Below are 20,970 nucleotides of genomic sequence, written 5' to 3'. Positions count from 1 at the left end.
CTTTTACTGTCAAATCTTGCTCTTTGCCAAATTTCATGATTCCTGTTCAACGAGAAGTACTCTGTAGGTTATAATAAGTGAGTTTGCGAGTTTGAAAATATGTCATGTAAATGGCCGTACTTTTTTATGGCATTGACTTAGAAATTTAAGGTTTTTGAAGACCAAGGGATCATAGACCTTAGCACGTAACAAATTTTCACTTGATGTGTGTTTCTGTTCCTGGGAAAAAAGGCGGCTTAACGGACGGACGGACAGACTTTCGAACGAAAAAAAAAGTTTTCGTGTGATATCATTACAGATTAACAGTTTCTGGATTTTTTTTCCTTTATGTGTACTGTAAAAACTTGCTCGTTGCCAAATTTCATGATTAAAGTCAATGGGAAGTAATCTGTAGAATTTAATGAGTGACTTTGTGAGTATCAAAACATGTTACACAAACTGCTGTATCTTTTCCTTGCACTGATTTAGAAGCTTCAAGTTTTTGACCTGCAAGGGACTATAGACAATAATATGTGGCAAAAATTTCAACCTAACACGCCTATCCGTTCCTGAAAAAAAGGGTTTTTAATTGTCGGTCAGACAAACAGACAGACAGACGACAAAGTGGTGCTATTAACACAATGAAACGAAAAGTTGGAATGGTTTGCCACACATTACGACATACATTGTTGCTGCAGTCTGTAGTTGACAGGATGATTGAGAATTGCTGAAGGTGGCCTAGATATGATCATGTAAGGGAGTTCTTCCAAAGCAAACAGGACAGCAGAAATGCTGAGATGAAGAAAATAACATAAGAGGCAACAAGGGAGATGCACCAAAAACCAAGCTTATAGTTGATGAACGATATAATAAAAACAAGAGAGGCTGAAATTAATACATTACATCCTACAATTTTATACATGGCTGTAATTTCAGCTACTGTATGACAATAAACTTGGAGAGGTTGAAAAAAATGAGCCAGCCACTTGCAGTGAATGTTTGGTGGACCTCTTGCCTAGGTTACGACAGTTTTCAAATTACGTCAGTTGTTACGAAAACATTTTAACAGGGCAAAGTACCGGTAGCGACTATAGCCAAGAGATTATATGTTCAGCTTACTCAGTTTTTCCCTCACATGCTGACTGAGTACACTGAATAAAGCCAGACGGCTCTCGTTATAAGATACATTCATCTTAAGAACACAATTAATCACAAGTCATGATTACGATGCAGCACTGTAGTATTACAAGTGTACACATCAAATGCCAAGTGTAGTGACACATTAATATAAGACTCTCGTCGACGCAAAAGTTGTCTTGTATGCAATACAATACAATAATGGCATCTGGGATTACAGCAGTATGTATATGACAAATAGCGTGAGTCAGCGGCGTAGATGTACAGACTCTAGCGGTAAGAAGAGGTAGCTGCAGATGACGCTAAAAGTGTGCACCTAAGAAATGCGCTCCGACGACAATGGGTACATTATGTAAGTAGGATACCAAAAGAAAAGAAAGTCATTGTTGATTTACAATGACATAAAATTAAGCAAATATAAAAGTGCCTATAAATGTGGAATGTGAAAATATTCTTTAACAGCGTAAGGCAGCAATGACATTTGGCCGTGTATATCGTAAAATCGTTGTTCAAAGTAGTAAATACTATGAAGGCAGGGGAGACACGAGATTTATTACACATAAATGATAAATGGAGAAACAACTGTTTAGCGTTAAAGAACCTCACAAACAGTAGTTTATAACAGAGCAACACTGCAACGACATTTCACAGTTCGTGTAGTATATAGCTCTACCAAAAGTAATAAATACTGTAAAGAAGGGGTTAGCTGGGCCTGGATTTGTTTCTGTTAGAAGCTTACTGCTAAAATGGAGGAACTTCTGCTTAATATCAGGGAAGTTTACAAACGACGGCTGTCAACCGTTTTAATAGTAAGGGTAGAATCACTGTAGTCATAAGTCATCGCTTGTAGTTAAGCAATGTAAACGTTTAAAAACGCTTGAAGCGACGTGGGTGACGCTGAGACAAGTAATTTAGTACTGTCCAAGACACATGGGGCGACAACTGCGGGAAAAACCCCAAAAGCGGATGACAAATGGCTACATATCACTCCTCTAGGATATTCTGTTTTCATTCTTGCGTTTTCCGATGTGATACGGTAGTGCTCGAAAATGGCAGCGAAGTATAAATCGTTTCATAAGTTAGATCTGTTAGATCTTTCCTGGTAATTAACCCTGATTTAAGAAAACTACTTGTCGAACCACTGTGTTACCTTCCCTCAACAGATTTCTTATCTTCACTGTTTACTTAAGTGCAGGGCCCTTGTTTCACACGTTCGACGATCAACAGTTACAAGCAATCTATGAGAAGATAAAACACACTGTGGGAAACGATCTCCATAAATGTCTTTCTTCAAGCGCATTGGAATTAGCAACACCATAACAGAGATCCATGTCTGTAAGCTCGTTAAAAGTAAACCGAATCATCCCAGTCTTGCATTACCACTATCACGAGCACTGCTTATCATGTTGCAATGTGTGTGTGTGTGTGTGTGTGTGTGTGTGTGTGTGTGTGTGTGTATTTGGAGCTTACAGGCCCTTAACGTCGAGGATGTCAGCGACCTTACAACTATAAAAAAAAACGAATTTGGATAAATAACTAAAATTGCTGTCACACTTAGAATAGGAAATCTATAAAATGCACTCATTCAGTCACTTTCATCTCACAATCACTCTTTCCACCCAATCGCTCTATCTCATCGGCCTTAATTCAATGGAGAAGGGTGAAAGGTGTTATATATGGGATTAAGACAGCAGTAGAACCACAGAAGAATTAAAAAAAAATGCATAGGGAAATGTGACGTGGGTGAACCAGTCATTCTGTTATCTCATTGAGGAAATCTCCCTAAAATTTTAGGACAGAAGTTGGACATATCACAAAACTATAGAACTCGAGCCACGTTCTGTCCAAGGTCATTGAGAATAGAGGGAAGCTTCTCTGGCAAACTGAGAGAGGACAAGTCACTCTGTCACCTATTTTAATCCTCAAGGATTCCCTTTAATGTTGCTATTATACCCTAGACTTCATTTTTGTGAGACAACAGGAAGTTTTCAACATGAGCAGGCATTGATGGGAGCATGTAAATTGTTTATGCATGCGGGATCTTTATGGTGGATCCCTTCGAATAGTATTTTATGGAGTTGTGAACAAATGGACAGTTTGATTATATTAACCGTAAATCTTGGAGTGGGCATTTGGAGCTTGGAAGCCACTTGAAGCTATTAGGGAGAGGAACATCTCGAAGCACTCGTGGGGATAGATCGCGGGCCCCAAGAATTTCCCGCACTGGTGGTGTGCAGGCAATGCATTCAGCCAACAAGGCGGAAAAACTGCCTACCCTACCTGTCAAAACGCCTCCGTCCACAGCACAGTCAAGGACGCAGAAGGTCGCATGGCCAGGTGTTTCGGCAGCGTCATAAACACCCATTGTGTCAAGAGATGGCGGTCATAGTAATTCGCAAGTATCACCTTGTGCCATGCGGAGCCGTTAGGTGATGTAGTCCCTCTGCCTGCTTTTTTGTTGTTTTTTTGTTTTTTTTGAAGCCTCAGACCATTGGAAGAATTTTAGAATGGAATGCAACATTTGTTGCAGTTCTGAAATGGTCTATGTTGGGACACAAAAGCACTTCTCTCAGTTTAGCTCATGCCCCTGGTTGGGCATGGAGTAACGTTCAGCCCATTCAGACAATGATGTCTGTGATCAAAGTGTTGCTCACTTTAAGCCTAAATGGAAACTCAAAACATGCTCCCTAAAGTGGCCATAGGAAAAACAGTTTGGGAGTTTATGTCTTCTCCTCCCTGCATGGGATTCTAAAGCAGGGAAAAGAATGTTATTAACTTTGTTTAGCTTTGGCCAAAGTGTAGAGCAGACGAGTTAGTGAGGAAATATGGAGAATGTGGAGTCTTGTGATTGCCACAAAAACTTGGGGGGGGGGGGGGGGGGAGGAGGTGATTGAATTGCTTTTTTCGAAGTTTTATCAAGATTTGACGGAAACGGAGGAGCAGAAAAATGTGGCCTTCTGATTCAGACTACACTCTGGAGAGGAGACTTGTGGTGAGTGGGTAGCTGTTGGGACACTTCAGATTGGCGTTGGTCTTGACTGGGAATGTGGTGAAGTCTTAGCTGTATCAACAGTTTAGACCTCAGTCATCATGGACAACTCGCTATGCTGAGGGTATCCTTATTCATATCAATGAATGTAACTCCATCTTCTGGAGGAGTATGGGACTACGACTGTTCAGTGCTAAATAAAAACAGCATCAACCGCCGTTGTATAGGTTTATTTCTAGGCAACTAGTTTCGAAGTTACACTACGTTACCTTCAAGCCAGCTGTCCAGCGAGCACGCATGCCCGTAATAGCTACTACGAGACCTGTAAAAGGTACTGTTATATTTATAACACGAAGGTTACTGGACTGGAACAGTATAGGCCTGAAGATGACGTACTGTAACGTCGAAACTGGCTACCTAGAAATAACGAAGTTATATGGTTCTTTCTCCCACTGCAGTGATAAATGCTAAAGAGACATTTTTGAAATTAATTCTTGTGTGAGGAGTTTGGAAATTGTATTGTTGCTATGATTTAATGAAACTCAGTTGAAACTTAAAGTGTCGATTAAGTTATTTCTTTGTCGGTGAGATTAGTACCCGACTTTTCATTTGCATTCATGATTTTATTTGACTGCTCACTCGCATTGCACATCGCGAGTTGTGTGCCGAATAACATTTTTCAGTATTGTTGGAATCCCGTCTAGCATCGTACATCGTGAGCACGGTGAGTGAAACTTAATTTTGACAGTCAGATCATTATTTAGAAAAAAAAAAAAAGATACAGAGCAGACGAGCGGCCCATTGCGTATAGGTAAGGCACAAAGCCACAAATTTCTCATCATTGAAGTTCATATTCAGAGTCAGGCAAAGTGATTGTCACAGTACGTTTATGAAAATAATGTAAGTTCAGAGGTTTAGCGCGAGTAAACTATTTTATGAACGTGCAACATTGTAATTTCAAACATATTTAACAGATGAAATAAAATGCGTTTTATTCAGCAATCATTTCTTGAGTAGTTTCGATAATAGCTCTGGTACAGCATTTGTTTTATGAATTAAAGAAGATTCGCAAATTCGGGGCCAACATTTAACATAAAATCATTTTATGAGAGTAGAGAGCGTACCTAAGTTTTACTGAGCAATCACCCTGTTTCGACCCATCCTTAAAGACAGCTGTAAAATTGTGGTGCTCAGTGAAAAGGGAGGAAAATAAATTATTAGATACATATGAAGGAGTGCAATCTCTCCTGTACTGCACTAAATCTAAAATTACCCTGGACCTCTGAAGCAACAATGGTGGCAGGCAGTTAAACCCTGGATTTGGTGCTGTACGTGTTCCCCACGAAGTGTCTCCAGCACACGCGGCGCACAGATCCCAAACGACTTTGTCTCTCGTGGACGATTGGAGACGAGGCGTTCCAGAGGTGGACGAGCAATAATATGGTACGCACAAGAAGTTGGAGCTCCGAGAAGATTACATACCTGATGTACCATGAGGAGTTACCTCCAGATGGTGAGTGGTGGTTCTCCTTACTCAGCACAGAGACTGAGTATGGGCTGGTCTTGTAAGTACCTGTGGCTTCCCAGATTCTCTCGTGGTATCAGAGTGAATAATCTTCCAAGTGAGATGACCACGCTGACCCATGCATTGTGCATCCATAGTCTGCCCGTGAACGCACAAAAGTCCTATTTAACGCAAAAACGAAAACGTAGTATTCTAGCGGATTTGATGTGTGGAACTGCTACCTACCAGCGATGGCAGGACCGATAAACCCAACAGCTATGGCCTTGCATATGGTGGCATCACGTGTTCAACATTGGTCATCCACTTTTGGGGTACTTCCACATATTTTCGGTTCTATGTGTCTTATGTGAAACTACTTGTCTCAGAATAATCTACGTCGCTTAAGAGGTTTTTAAACGTTCGTAAAAATGACCCAGCATGTGAAGATGGATATCCCATATAACAACAGCTATGACTGTTCTGCTTCATCTGACGTTTTTAAACTACTCTAACGCTTAGAAGATGCTGCTCCAATTTTTGCAATTAGCTTTCAGCAAATTTTAGTTTATGGCACCCCTTTCCTCCTTCATTACAGTATTTAGTACTTTGCATTCTATTGTTCCACTTTCACGGCAAAAGTTGTTGCAGTGTTGCTCCATTATAAGCTACTATTTCTACACTTCTCTAACTCTACGCAGAAGTGTCTCCATTTTAGCAATTAGTTTTTAAGAAATGTAATTCTTGCTACTTCCTGTCCCGAATTATTTACAGTGTTTATTACTTTTAGTAGTACTGTTAACTACATACACGACGCAATATTGTTGCACTCTTGCTCTGTTATAGCTACTACTTGTAAACTTCTTCTACGCTAAACAGAAGTTTCTGAATTTTATCAATCATATGTAATAAATTTAGTGTCTCCCCTGCCTTACAGTACTTACTACTTTGGAAATAATTTTACGACATACACCATGAAACGTCGTTGCCGGCATACGCTGTTATACGAACGTTTCCAGATTCCTTATTTATACGCACTTTTATATTCGTTTAATTTTATATCATTTTAGATTAACAAAGACCTTACGCAAGACACGATTTTATTTTATTTTTCTATTCTAATTACATAATCTACCCGCTGTCTTCTGGGCACGTTTCTTATGTGCACAAATTTAGCATCATTTGCAGCTGGCTCTCCTTAACGCTAGAGTCTGTACAGTTACGTAGCTGACGTGCGCTATTTGTCGTATACATACTGCTATAATCCAGACGCCATCATTGTATTCTATTGCATACAAGACAACATTTACGTCGACAAGGGCCTTTTGTTAATGGGCCACTACACTTGCCATTTGATGTGTACACTTGTAATACTATAGTGCTGCATCTTAAAGTATCACTTGGAATTATTTGTGTTCTTAAGATGGATGTCTCATACGACAACAGAAGACTTTCTTATTCATGGTACTTAATCCTCATGTGATATAGCAAGTGAGTACTCTTATTATACAATCTTTTGGCTACAGTTGTTACTTTGTTCTTTTTAAAATATTTTCTTAAGTATTAATGTAATTTTTAACATTCATTACTCCTTCTAAGTCAGTTTTAAGATTCTCGAAACCTAGGTCAAGATTTCCACAAAACCTTTCCTTTATTTTGTAACTGGTTGGCTGAAGTGGTCAGCCTCCCTAAGTTTACAGCACTGTTTTGTAATTTTTTTTCAGCCACTGTCTAAAATAAAATAGTTTCCGAAGCTAATAAATTTAGAATTAAATCATCAGCACTTTTGTAAAAGTTTTTGATACTGCTACGATATTGAAATTTTCTGACATAAAAGACAGGATTCCTAACAGGGCAAGAATCTCAACTTTAGCATATTGCGATCAACTGGGGCACCAAGTAAGCTACCAAGCCTGTGATAGTGCGTTCGTTCTCGTCTGGTCGTCGAAACGCAATGGCCGAGGTCTCGTCACCAGTTCTCCTCGCAGCTTCTACGTGACGGAAAGGACGATTAGAATGTGTTGTCTGTTACCATGTTATGTTCTGTTATGTTAACTGGGGACCTAGAAACGACGGAGAGGCTCCGTCGCCGCCGCAGCAGCAGTGGTCCACAACCTCACGACGACTACTGCTGCCCACATCACCCCTCCGCTGCCCGACACTGAACCCAGGGTTATTGTGCGGTTCGGCCCCTGGTGGGGCTGCTGGTTGCTGCGCAAAAATCTTAAAACATATCAGAAACGCGCATAAAAATATCTTGTTAGGGATATACAGAATACGACTAGACTTTCAAGAAATGAAAATCTTTACGCACATTACTGCACATGCAAAGAAATAAAACGCAAAAACAAATGACAACAACGTGTCACCAGGCAACGCCGGTCAACTGCTGTTTGTGTATGACAAATCGGTTTGAAACTTTTCTCATGTCAGCACGTTGTAGGTGCCGCCACCGGAGCCAGCCTTCTACATCTACATCTACATCCATACTCCGCAAGCCACCTGACGGTGTGTGGCGGAGGGTACCCTGAGTACCTCTATCGGTTCTCCCTTCTATTCCAGTCTCGTATTGCACGTGGAAAGAAGGATTGTCGGTATGCTTCTGTGTGGGCTCTAATCTCTCTGATTTTATCCTCATGGTCTCTTCGCGAGATATACGTAGGAGGGAGCACTATACTGCTTGACTCTTCGGTGAAGATATGTTCTCGAAACTTTAACAAAAGCCCGTACCGAGCTACTGAGCGTCTCTCCTGCAGAGACTTCCACTGGAGTTTATCTTGTGTGAATGCTCTGCAAAGCTAATCATTTGCATATCACAGCATCTTCTTCTTGTCGGTTAAATTTCGCGTCTGTAGCACGTCATCTTCGTGGTGTAGCAATTTTAATGGCCAGTAGTGTACTTTTGTTAGAAACGGCCCTCCTTGAAGTTGCGTTTAACACACTTTTTTGTTGTGTCAGTTGGAAAATGCCACCTGAATTGACTGTGGAACAACAGGTCAAAATAGCAGCTTGTTATAAGGCCTTGGGATCCGCGGTACCAGTACAAAAGAAGTGGAGCGCTGAAAGAGGGATCCGTGATACACTGAGTGCAAAAACTGTTAAAAACTGCCACTCCAAATTACGTACAACAGGAAGTGTCACCGATGCAAGATCAGGAAGACCATCGGCTTCGAGAAAACCAGAGATTGTAGAGACAGCTCGTGAAATCATCACGAAGAGCCCTAAGAAATCACTGCGTCGAGGATCTCGTGAAAGTTGTCTTTCACGTTTTGCAGTTGCTACGATACTTAAGAAAGATCTCACTTTTACGTTGCGGGAGCCACGTTACGTGTGGCAGAAGTTTCCTCGTGACTGTAACAGAATAGTGGAATCTGAAGGAATTTTCTTGGGTGGGAATGACGATTTGCTGAACTTTTTGAGGACACTCTGTGGACTGTTGAGGCAGTCATTCGCTTGCCAAAGACAAAGAAACTGCCTCTTTTTAACAACACAAGCAGAAGCCGTATTGAGAACATGCATTTCGATATTTAGAGCACGGAACTCAACGAAATAAGGTCAGGCTTCTTCTTTCCACTACAGTTCGATGAATCGACTGACGTTGCATCATCTTCCCAGCTGCCTGTCCATATTCGATACGTTATTGATGACGGACTGAAGGAAGAATACTTGTTCTCCGACTCACTGGACGCTACCACACGCCAAAAAGACAATTTTGTCGAGAAAAATGAGATTAGTCGAAAATGAGATTAGTCGAAATTGATAGGTGTATGCATAGCGCAACAACTTCAATGTTTTGGCGTTCGCTCTGGATTAAACACAATGCTGAAAGAAGTCGGTTCAATTTTAATATTCAACCACTGCATCATACATCGGTGTGCTTTGCCAGTGAAAACATGTCCTTGGAGACACTCGCGCATGTAATGAAGACTGTAAACTAAATTCGAATAAATGTGACAAACACAAGTATTCTGAAAGAGGTTCGCAAAAGGTTTGAATCAAATTCAGTGTGTTATAGAATTCTGGACCTTCGACAAGAAATTGCTTTGTGTCAGGCCATGGCGAGCACGGAAATGGAGAAAGAATGACATGCTAAAATAACAGGTAATATATTTTCTTCAAAAGCTGCCTATCTTACGGATTTCTTTATAGGACTAAATGCTTTTAACCTCGGTTTGCAAGGAGACATGGTAGACATTTTGTCAGTGTTGTTGTTGTTCTCTTCAGTCCAGACTGATTTGATGCAGCTCTCCATGCTGCTCTATCCTGTGCAAGTTTCTTCATATCCCAGTACCTATTGCAACCTACATCCTTCTGAATCTGCTTAGTGTATTCAGCTCTTGGTCTCCCTCTACGATTTCTACCCTCAACACTGCCCTCCAGTACTAAATTGGTGATCCTTTGATGTCTCCGAACATGTCCTACCAATTGATCCCTTCTTCTAGTCAGTTGTGTTACAAACTCTCTTCTCCCCAATTCTATTCAATACCTCCTCACTAGTTATGTGATCTACCTATCTAATCTTCAGCATTCTTCTGTAGCACCACATTTCGAAAGCTTCTATTCTCTACTTGTGTAAACTATTTATCGTTCATTTTTTACCTCCATACAAGGCCACACTCCATACAAATACTTTCAGAAACGACTTCTTGGCACTTAAGTCTATACTAGATGTCAACAAATTTCTCTTCTGCAGAAACGCTTTCCATGCCATTGTCAGTCTACATTTTATATCGTCTCTAATTCGACCATCATTAGTTATTTTGCTCCCTAAATAGCAAAACTCATTTACTACTTTAAGTGTCTCATTTCCTAATCTAATTCATTCAGCAACACCCGGTTTAATTCGACTACTTTCCGTTATCCTTGTCTTGCTTTTGTTGATGTTCATCTTATATCCTCCTTTCAAGATACTGTCCATTCCGTTTGCGTGCCCTACAAGGTCCTTTGCTGTCTCTGACAGAATTGCAATGTCATAGGCAAACTTCAAAGTTTTTAATTCAAATAATGGCTCTAAGTACTATGGGACTTAACATTTGAAGTCTCCTAGACTTAGAACTACTTAAACCTAACTAACCTAAGGCCATCGCACACATTTCATGCCCGAGGCAGGATTAGAATCTGCGACTGGAGTAACAGTGCGGTTCCGGACTGAAGTTCCTAGAACCGTTCGGTCATTGCGGCCGGCTTCAAAGTTTTAATTCTTTTCCATGGATTTTAATTCCTACTTCGAATTTTTCTTTTGTTTCCGTTAATGTTTGCTCAATATCCGGTTTGAATAACATCGAAGTGGGCTACGACACTGTCTCACTTCATTCCCAACCACTACTTCCTTTTCATGCCTCTCGACTCTTATGACTGACGTCTGGTTTCTGTACAAATTGTAAATAGTCTTTTGCTCGCTGTATTTGGCCCCTGCCAACTTTAGAATTTGAAAGAGAGTATTCCAGTCAACATTGTCAAAAGCTTTCACTAAGTCTAGAAAAGCTAGAAACTTAAGTTTGCCATTCCTTAATCAATTTTCGAAGATAAGTCGTAGGGTCAGTATTGCCTCACGTTCTCCAGAATTTCTACGGTATCCAAACTGATCTTCCCCGAGGTCGGCTTCTACTAGTTTTTCCAATCCGCCTGTAAAGAAATTTGCAGCCGTGACTTATTAAACTGATAATTTGGTAATTTTCACATCTGTTGACACCTGCTTTCTTTTGGATTGGAATTATTATTTCTTCTTGCAGTCTGAGGATATTTCGTATGTCCGATACATCTTGCTCACCAAATGGTAGAGTTTTGTCAGGGCTGACTCCCCCAAGGCTATCAGTATTTGTAATGGAATGTTGTCTACTCCCGGGGCCTTGTTCCTACGTAGGTCTGTCAGTGATTTGTCAAATTCTTCACGCAGTATCATATCATCTACGTCCTCGTCCATTTCCATAATATTGTCCCCAAGTACATCGCCCTTGTATAGACACTCTGTATAGTCCTTCCACATTTCCGCTTTTCTGGCTGTAGCTGCCCCTTTCCTTTTCGCCGTTCGCACTACCAGCATAGCAAGGCCGTTTTGGTTAATGTTACAAGGCCAGATCAATCAATCATCCAGACTGTTGCCCCTGCAACTACTGAAAAGGCTGCTGCCCCTCTTCAGGGACCACACGTTTGTCTGGCCTCTGGACAGATACCCCTCCGTTGTGGTTGCACCTACGGTATCGCTATCTGTATCGCTGAGGCACGCAAGCCTCCCCACCAACGGTAAGGTCCATGGTTCATGGGAGGGGGTAATTTTGACTGTACATGATAAAACTGTCAGCTTTCTTCGCAGATTAGAGATTTACAAACGGAGGATTGGAGTTCAAGATATTTCTAAGTTACCATAAGTAATACTGATGCTCAATGCCAACAGTGAAAAATGCTCGTCCATACCTTATCTGTACGTCAACACTTACCATCTGTCATACACATATCAGTAACTAATTTCCTGAACTGAGGAATCAACAAGTAAATGCCTGGGTTTTAATACCGTTTCCGACGAATGAAGGAATATTTTCAGGTGGTGAAGATCAAGTCGCAGCAGAAGGTTATTGGGAAATGTGAAGGCAACACTCTGTAAACAGATTCCTTTAAAATAGAAATAGCAACATCCTGGAGTATGCATTATTATCACAAAAACATTGAAGAATGTTGATTCCGTCCATCACAACTAGTAGTTGTGAAGCTGGCATTGAAACTATCGTGGCAATAAAAACAAAAGCAAGGAACCTTATCCTGATTCACGATTGGTATTGGTTGAGATCAAACAAAATGTTAGAAGAAAGATTGTCAGTAAATGATGGCACCCATCTCATTGACTTTAGTTAATTATCGATTTAACGGAACACCTGTAACAATAGGTAAGTTTCATTTCTTAAGCCTTAATGCATTTTCCTGTAATTTTTACAATAGGTATGTTCAAACAATTGTTTTTCTTGTCTAAACTTTTGTTAGATACTACATTCTGTTGGGGGTATTGGTATCGTTCATGGGTAATGATCTCAGGAAAGCTGGTAACTTCCAATCTAGAATGAATAAGGCAACGAACGAGCAACGCAGAAATTCCGATGTAAAATGTTAAAATTTTAGCCTAAGCTCGCCAGCATGTGCGTATGTTTGTGGGGCCGTGTGTGGTTTCGCATAACCTGTTCCCGTGACAAGGAACAGAGATATCTGATACTTAAGGAAAGAATTTCCTGCACGGATACCGACGCCGCGTAGCATCCTCTGGGAGTACTGTGAACGTAACCTGGCGTGACAGCCTATTGTCACACGACACAGCACAACACGTACGTAGCTAGAGCTTCCATCCTCACGGCTAACGCCGAATGACTCGCCAGTCACCAGTAATTAATGTCCTCTGAAGGCTGGTTCTCCCTGTTCGTGCGTTGCCTCTAGATTTGGATGCGCCTTAGGGGTGAGTATACCATTAAGCTGGTACATCAGAAATTCAATTAGACGACGCCAGTTAATGGAAAGGAGAGAGACAGGACATGCATCTTGTAGAACAGGGATTGAATGTTACCAGGTGATAGCATAACATGCCGCTTTTAGCTATAGCTGTTTATTCTGATATTATAGGCCTGCTGTTATCTGTCTGCTAAATATTAATGTTTATGGGAAAAGGAATTTATATGTCTGTACTTATCACTGAATCTGACTGTCTTTATGAATGGGATTTGACTGCAAGAAAAGTTAATTTGAGGTTGTGCGAGATGCAAACATGTTTTATGTTCCCAAGCCATCGTCTCCGTTAGAAGAAGAATGATGCAACTCCTGCAATACAATCCATTGTTTAGATTCCGTAAGGTGAAGATGAGCTTTGATCGAGTTCGTCGATGCTTTCTTTAGATAAATTTGTAGGCAAATGATTTCTTTAAATACTATCTACTGTCATTTTTTTGTATTATCTCTTGAGATACTTCAGTTACATAAGTTACGAATCCAGCTGTTACAATACACCATTGCCTACTACATCCTATGTTTTCACTATGGTGGACTTCATCAAAAATAAACTTCTTTGGATTTTTTGTATTCAGTATTAGCTGAGTATCCGGCGTTGTCATGATATCTCTTTATTCCAGTCTTCTGTCAGTCCATCTCACCCTTTCCCCTCTGACCACCTTCTCCTCTGTCCAACTCGTCCTGCCCTTCTCTCTGTCTATCTGTTCCCAACTCTCTTTGTCCATTTGCTTCTTCCCTCCCCCTCTTTGTCCATATGATCCTACCCCTCTATGCGTCTATCACTTTCTTCGCACCTCTAAGTCCATCTTCTCTTCCTCCCTCTAAGTTAATGCAGCCATCCTCTCTAAGTCAGTCTCCTTCCCCCCTCCCTCTGTCCATCTCCTCCTCCGCCTCTCTCAGTACATCTCATCATCTCCCCTTTCTCAATCTATCACCTCTTCTCCAGTCTCATCCTCTCCACTCTCTCAATCTATCACCTCTTCCTCCATCTCATGCTCTCCCCTCTCGGAATCTATCACCTCTTCCACTATCTCATCCTCTCCCCTTTCTCTGTCCACTCCCTTTTCCCTCTTTCTTTGTCCATCCCCTCCTTCCTCCTAACTTTGTCCACCTCCTCCTTCTCCCTAAGAAGAGGTGTCTGAAGAGAACTTTTGAAAGTCGTCTGTTAGAAAAGTCTTTCATACATTGTATCAGTCCTTGATTTGCGAGTCACTTGCATATCGCGAAGACTACCCTGTCCACGGTTCTTTTGTCTGCTAGTTCAGTCTCATCCCATGGTTACGTAGCGTATCTGGAAGGCTGCTTTGAGGGTAGGGACTTGTCTACCACACACCTTCGCTAGCTAGTTCGATTGGACTTTGCTTGGTCCTGGGGTATGTGGGCAAAGGACTCTTTTTCTTCTTCTTTTCTCACTACTCTTGGAACTGGACACGCTGTTTATATCACGCTGTAGGCCGAAGACTTGGTAAAAGTTGTCTTTTGAATGATTCGAGAAAAGCAATAATCAACTTTAGATTCAAGGAATTTTGATGCATGACTGCGCTGTACTGCCCTGATTACATTTTATATTGTTTTTCAGGTGCATTTGCGTATCCATGAGCATAAGATTAGGTTTCTTTGTCTTGATCTCGAACATCTAATATCAGTATTGGTCCTACATTAGTTATCCGTGGATAAAGGTCGAATTTCGTTTTACACTTCCTCTCATTTAATAGTGTTGTGGGGCTTTGAAGGTATATTGGGTTCTTTTGTACTTTTATGAATGCGTGTTATTTGTACGAACATGTGGTCCGATTGTGGACATATGTATCTACAGTTAAGGTATTTCCCTGTTTATTTTGAATAATAACTGAAATTTCTCACGCTTTATTTCCTCCTGAAATCATTCTTTCAGATTACGAACTGTTGGCGTTTACCGCCATTCTAGGATTCCTGTCAAAATGAGTTGTTATACAACCACTCATAGAAAACAACATAACAAAGTCAGTGACACATACAGTTCAGTCTACGGCCTGATTAGTAGCAGGTGTGAGCACAAAGTTATTTGAACGTTCAGAGTTTAGCCAAAAGCAGGCCACTATAAACTGTATTCAGATGATGAAACGTTAATAATTTTCCATATGATTTTCTGAACAATTAAGTCGCAAGTTGCAGAGAACTTCAAAACAAGTATTTCAGCCATGAAGATTTCGAGAAATGGTGGAAAACATCTTCTCGTCAGTGAAAATGACATTTTCACACTACACACTCAGATGGAGCTCTGCAAATGTCAGAATGTATAAATCATAGTCTTCTCTGACCTCTTGTTTCACGGCGGATCGTCGTGCGTGTGGTCCAGCGTCTCTGAGCCTTGTTACTCGAGCAATGGAATTTAATCTCCCGCTACAACTACTTCACGTTCGAAAGGGATTTCTCTGCTCCTACACAGTAGCTCCCTTGTTCAAACAAATTTTGGCCTTCCAGCCGGTCGTCGTTCAATACTTGGCACGATATTTCAACTGGGCACCTGCCAGTCATCTTCAGGTGAGCCGTCACAGATTGGCGAAAACGTTTTTTTTTCCTTTATTGTTATTTTATACCTATACATAGGTAGGCCAGCAGCGGCGTAAGTAAGCCGCTCTTCGGCCACAGACATGAACATAGTACAAGCAGTAAGAGATACAAAGAGACATGGAAGTTAAAAAACAGTAGACAAACAGAGTAAAATAACAGAAGCCGTTCACTGTGGAGGAGTCAAGTTAAAAGTGATTCACACAGCACATAACGGAGAGATACAAAGTAGCATACGTGAACGATTGAGCACGGAACAAGAGACACAGGTGCTCTAACGGGAGGACAAAACACATAAGCACTGCGGCGACAATCTCCGGCGGTTGGTGATGCACTTGTCACACGAGTAAGGCCGGGGACCTGCCAGAGGGAAGGGGCGAGGGTAGGAGGGAATGGGGGAGGGGTTGATGCCAATGGGGAGAGGATGGGAGAGGGAGGGGTGGTGTGTGGAAGCCCAGGGAGAGGGGGAGGGGAGGGAAGGAGGGAGGGAGAGAAGGGAGAGAGGGTGCCCACAGGATAAGGAGAGGAGAGGGAAGGCAAGGCTCAAAGTTGGTAGGAGGGGTAGATGGAGGGGAGGAGGGCATCATCCGGGAGGGGGAGTTGGCGGAAGCCACCTTGGGAGAGGGTGTGGAGAGTGTGAAGATGGAGAGCAGGTGGGATACAGGAGTACAGGCGCGGCAGTGGGTTGGGGTGGGAGAGGAAGGGAGAGACAAGCGGGTGGGGAGGATCAAGCTTGCGGGAGGTGTAGAGGATCCATATCCGTTTGAGGAAAAGGAGGAGGTGTGGGAAGGGGATGAGGTCATAGAGGATCCGCGTGGGGGAAGGGAGGCGGATGCGATAGGCGAGGCGGAGTGCATGGTGTTCAAGGATTTGAAGGGATTGGTAAAAGGTAGGAGGGGCGGAGATCCAGGCGGGATGGGCATAACAAAGGATAGGACGGATGAGGGATTTATAGGTGTGGAGGACGGTGGAGAAGGCGAAAACGTCCTTCGTTCCGCAATATATAGCGTTCTGTGACTATTTGCGCATGCGTCGAAAACTTGACAGATGAACCACACTGCCCACCGGTGCACCCTCGCTAGTAGAATAACAGAACTCTGTCGCCCTCTGCGTTGCTGTCTGCCGCGGCCGTCGGCGCACTCTGTCGTCTTCGATTAGAGCAAATCGTGGAGATGATCGGATTCCATGCACTGTTCCCCTGGTAGCCGCTACCACGGTTTAATAGATTTTCCACCAGTCGTATTTCTACGGATTCTTTAATAATGGAGTCCCAGAAAGACGTTGCTGTGTACAAAATCAGTTTTCTCATACTCCGTTGAATGTCCAGTAGAAAAACAATGTTCAGCATTAGCCATTTGCAGCCAAGCAAGTCCGCTATTGCAATATTCATATATGTACAATGTGCATGTGGTCATTGCGAAAACGTGAACTATGGCGCACTCATTTCCAAATGCCACCAAAACAGGGCAAACGTGCTATTACTATTTTCTTGGTTTCCGAAGGACAAACACTAGTAGACATCCATCGTAGAATAAAAAATCTATGAGGATAGCATATCAGTCTAAAACCACAGTTGTGGCAAGGTGCGCCCAGTTTCGTGGTGGTCGCGATTCGAGACAAGGTTTCGGTCGATCTGGGAGACCAGCAGCATCCATTGCGGTAAACCACAAGCCGGTGCTTGATGATGCGGTTGGGACGGACCGGAACATAACAATTCGTGTTCTCACAAAGTATGTCGACATCAGCTTCGGTAGCATGCAACACATTATTCGGTAGGGTTTATGCTACCATAAGGTCTGCAGCCTGTCTATATCAAGCGTAGAACGCCGAACAAAAAGCAAACCTGATGGTTGTTTGCCTGAAGCACCTGATGCCACACTGAATGTTGAAGATAACGCATTCTTTGAGCTCGTTGTTTCAGCCGTCGAAAGCTGGTGCCGAAAGTAAGAACCGGAGTCAAAGGCGTTGACGATACATCGTTGTCATCCGTCATCCCTTCGTGCCAAGAAGTACAGGAGCCAGGCATCTGTTCAACCTGTAATTTGCTTATCAGCGGCATTGCTTATAAATTCTGAGGAACATGGTGTCTCCTTCACTGGGTAATGGTACTGCGCAACGATGGGGAAATTACGCCTTATACGTAAGGCGAAACGTCCGGGAAAACTGCTACAGAGGTGCTGATGTTTCATGATAACGCACCTTGCCACAACGAAAATGTCGTAACGTAGAAATCACGTCAACTGAATTAGGAGACACTCGGACACCCGACTAATCTCATCCCATGGGACTATCACACCACCGCTCGCTTAAAATACCACATTAAAAAGTCGACGATTCATGACAGACAGCAATGTGTAGCAGGTGGCAACGGATTTCTTTAAGCAGCAGGACATGTTTTAGGTAACAGTTGTCTTCAACCTCGATGTTTGCAGCGATTTTGCTTGATCGATTGGTTCAAATGGCTCTGAGCACTATGGGACTTAACTGCTGAAGTCATCAGTCCCCTAGAACTTAGAACTACTTAAACCTAACGAACCTAAGGGCATCACACACGTCCATACCTGAGTGGGGATTCGAACCTGCGACCGTAGCGGTCGCGCGGTTCTAGACTGTAGCGCCTAGAACCGCTCGGCCACTCCGGGCGGCTTTGCCTGATCGAAATACTGATTCTGGACTGTACGGCCTTAGAGCGGAAACTTCTTGATCGTCGTTTATAAAATTAGGTAACTGACATGGATATGTGATTCAACGGAAGTTTACACCTTACAGGATCACAATCTCATTTTTTTAGTCACTGTTCGCTTGTTCAGGTAATCCGTTCCAAAAAGCCTCATTTTCATCAACACAAAGTCTGTACAGCTCACATTACGCGCACCATTAGGAAGAAGGGCAAAAAACAGACTCAGCCATTAATTTCTTCTCTGACAAAAATTTCAGTGGACAGCTTTCATCTAAACTTGTGTGAGCCGCGCGCGATTAGCCGAGCGGTCTAGGGCGCTGCAGTCATGGGCTGTGCGGCTGGGCCCGGCGGAGGTTCGAGTCCTCCCTCGGGCATGGGTGTGTGTGATTGTCCTTAGGGTAATTTAGGTTAAGTAGTGTGTAAGCTTAGGGACTTATGACCTTAGCAGTTAAGTCTCATATGATTTCACACACATTTTAAACGTGTGTGAGGTTTTAGTGTCGGCTAATGTGCCATGGTACTTGCTAAAGGACACCACTTTTTAAGTGCTTCCTACAATATACCAGGAAAGTCGACTTTGTGCAAAAGTTATTTGAAACAGATGCATGAAAAAGTTATTGCTGGTATTAGAATAGACATTTATGACCACCGTATTTGGCTTTTCGTCTTGGAGACTACTGTCGTCTATGGCAGAACTTTCTCAGACTGAAAGAGTGTGCTGAGAGACAGTAGAAACAGTTTCACTTTACACGGCTTGAAATGTGTTTCACTGTGTACTGCAATACCAAAACGTAATATGACTGCAGCGGTAGGCCACGGATTGTGGTCATTCTAAGTTACGCAACTCAAGTCTGTGAGTGAAACATGAAAGGAATTTTTTCATAAAAGACGTTTCATTATAATATTAAGGAAAGAGAAAGCAGTTGTAGCACCGGTAAATATCTCAACTCCTTGTGAATTTTTGCGAGTTTCCATATAATGAATAATTAGTTGTTCATTTTTCACAAAGAACTACACCGACTATGTCAAAAATATAATAAAATTTTCTATGTTAATATTGGAGTTCATCATATTTTTTGTTAAAGACTCCAAAAGACAAAAATAATTTCCAAGAAGATGAAGTGCTAAATTAAATTTTACAAAAACGTAATAATATGGGCTCTAGTCACTAGCAATGGTCGCTAATTAGCATCGGTCCCGGGCCAGGCTCACAACAATGAAAATATCACGCGACGTGCCCTGCCGTTGCTTAGCAATAGTCTGTTTCGAGAGCTGAAGAGATTTGGACGTGTATTGGTGTTCTTCGAAAGGAATAGAGTGATAAAAAAGTTTGCTGAAGGTCTTTACAAATATAAGTGAAATAAGACTTTGAAAGAAGGTTAACTATCGAAGGAAAGCAGAATTGTGAGATAGAAGACTTGAAAGCGAATGGAGGTAAGTGACCAATAGACATCCATGATCAGCTATCATCACACATCTATGCTGAAAACCTATACTGTAGGCAGTAACTTGAAAAGCTGCTACTGCTGAGTGCTGAATGTCCTAATCAGAGTGAGATACAGAGAGTATCCGAGTAACACAAAAAATATTTCGGAGGTTTTTCGAATTTTTTTTGTGTTTTTTGCCTCCGAAGCTTCTGTGAATTGTGTATCTCTCTGCCTCGACTGCTATGCTCCGCAAACCACTTTACGGTGTTTGGTGGAAAGTGCTTCAACATTCCCGACTTTCGCTTTGTATTTTCACGTGATCCGTGGGAAAGTCTTCTGCAAACAAATCATCATAGTGGCTCTAATTGCTCAGATATCCGAGCCATTAGCATCGCGTGAGATCTCTATCGGAGCAAGTAATATATTGTCCGACCCTCCATGGCACGTACGCTTCGCTAGAGGGATGTGGTTTGAGAAATTAAGGCTTCCTATGAAAAGTATTTCATTAATTTCTTACATTTCTGTTTAAGATCTATTTGGCTTGCTGCTCAAGAGACAGAAACAGGCCATAAAACTATTATAGACGTATCCGTTTTGCTATTAACTGTGTTCGGATTTTGTTATCAGAAGGAGCAAAAAGAAAAAGATAGAGATAATAGAGGCATGATTTCGTTGGATCGTGGGGTGTGGGCTGTTGTTTCAGAGAATCACTCTCGTCCAGACATGATTTTGAAGCAACATGAAGGCAGGACAACTTGTACTATGTTTGAGCTAGTAAAATGTTATATGGCAGATGGGTCAATCATAATGTGAGATGGGTGGGCTAGTTGTTAGGAATTAGATGAAACTGGGTAGATGCAATTGGCTGTGAATCACCTCGTGAATTTAGGGATAAAAATCAGGAGCAAGTATAAACATGACTGCAGGATAATTAGGGACGGGGCAATAAAAAGTATAACTGGGCAAGAGAAAGGGAATTTCAGTGCTACATAGTCATTTAAGTGAGTAAGTCACGAGGAAGAATGTTCCAAAAAATCAGCGCTTGTATGATATTTTTTTAGAAGTTGTGTGGAGGATGTATTTGCTGAAGAAAGATAGTTAAGTTTCTGTTTTTGAATGTTGGTGAATTTTTCGTTTTTTTTAATTTTCCCAATTGCTTTTGTTTCGCTAATTTTGTTTCATGGTTGGTTTTGAAGTATTAGGATGGTTTATTTCAATAATT

This window comes from Schistocerca gregaria, chromosome 6 (assembly GCF_023897955.1).
Source record: "Schistocerca gregaria isolate iqSchGreg1 chromosome 6, iqSchGreg1.2, whole genome shotgun sequence".
Taxonomy (NCBI): domain Eukaryota; kingdom Metazoa; phylum Arthropoda; class Insecta; order Orthoptera; family Acrididae; genus Schistocerca; species Schistocerca gregaria.
This window is presented reverse-complemented; position numbering follows the sequence as displayed.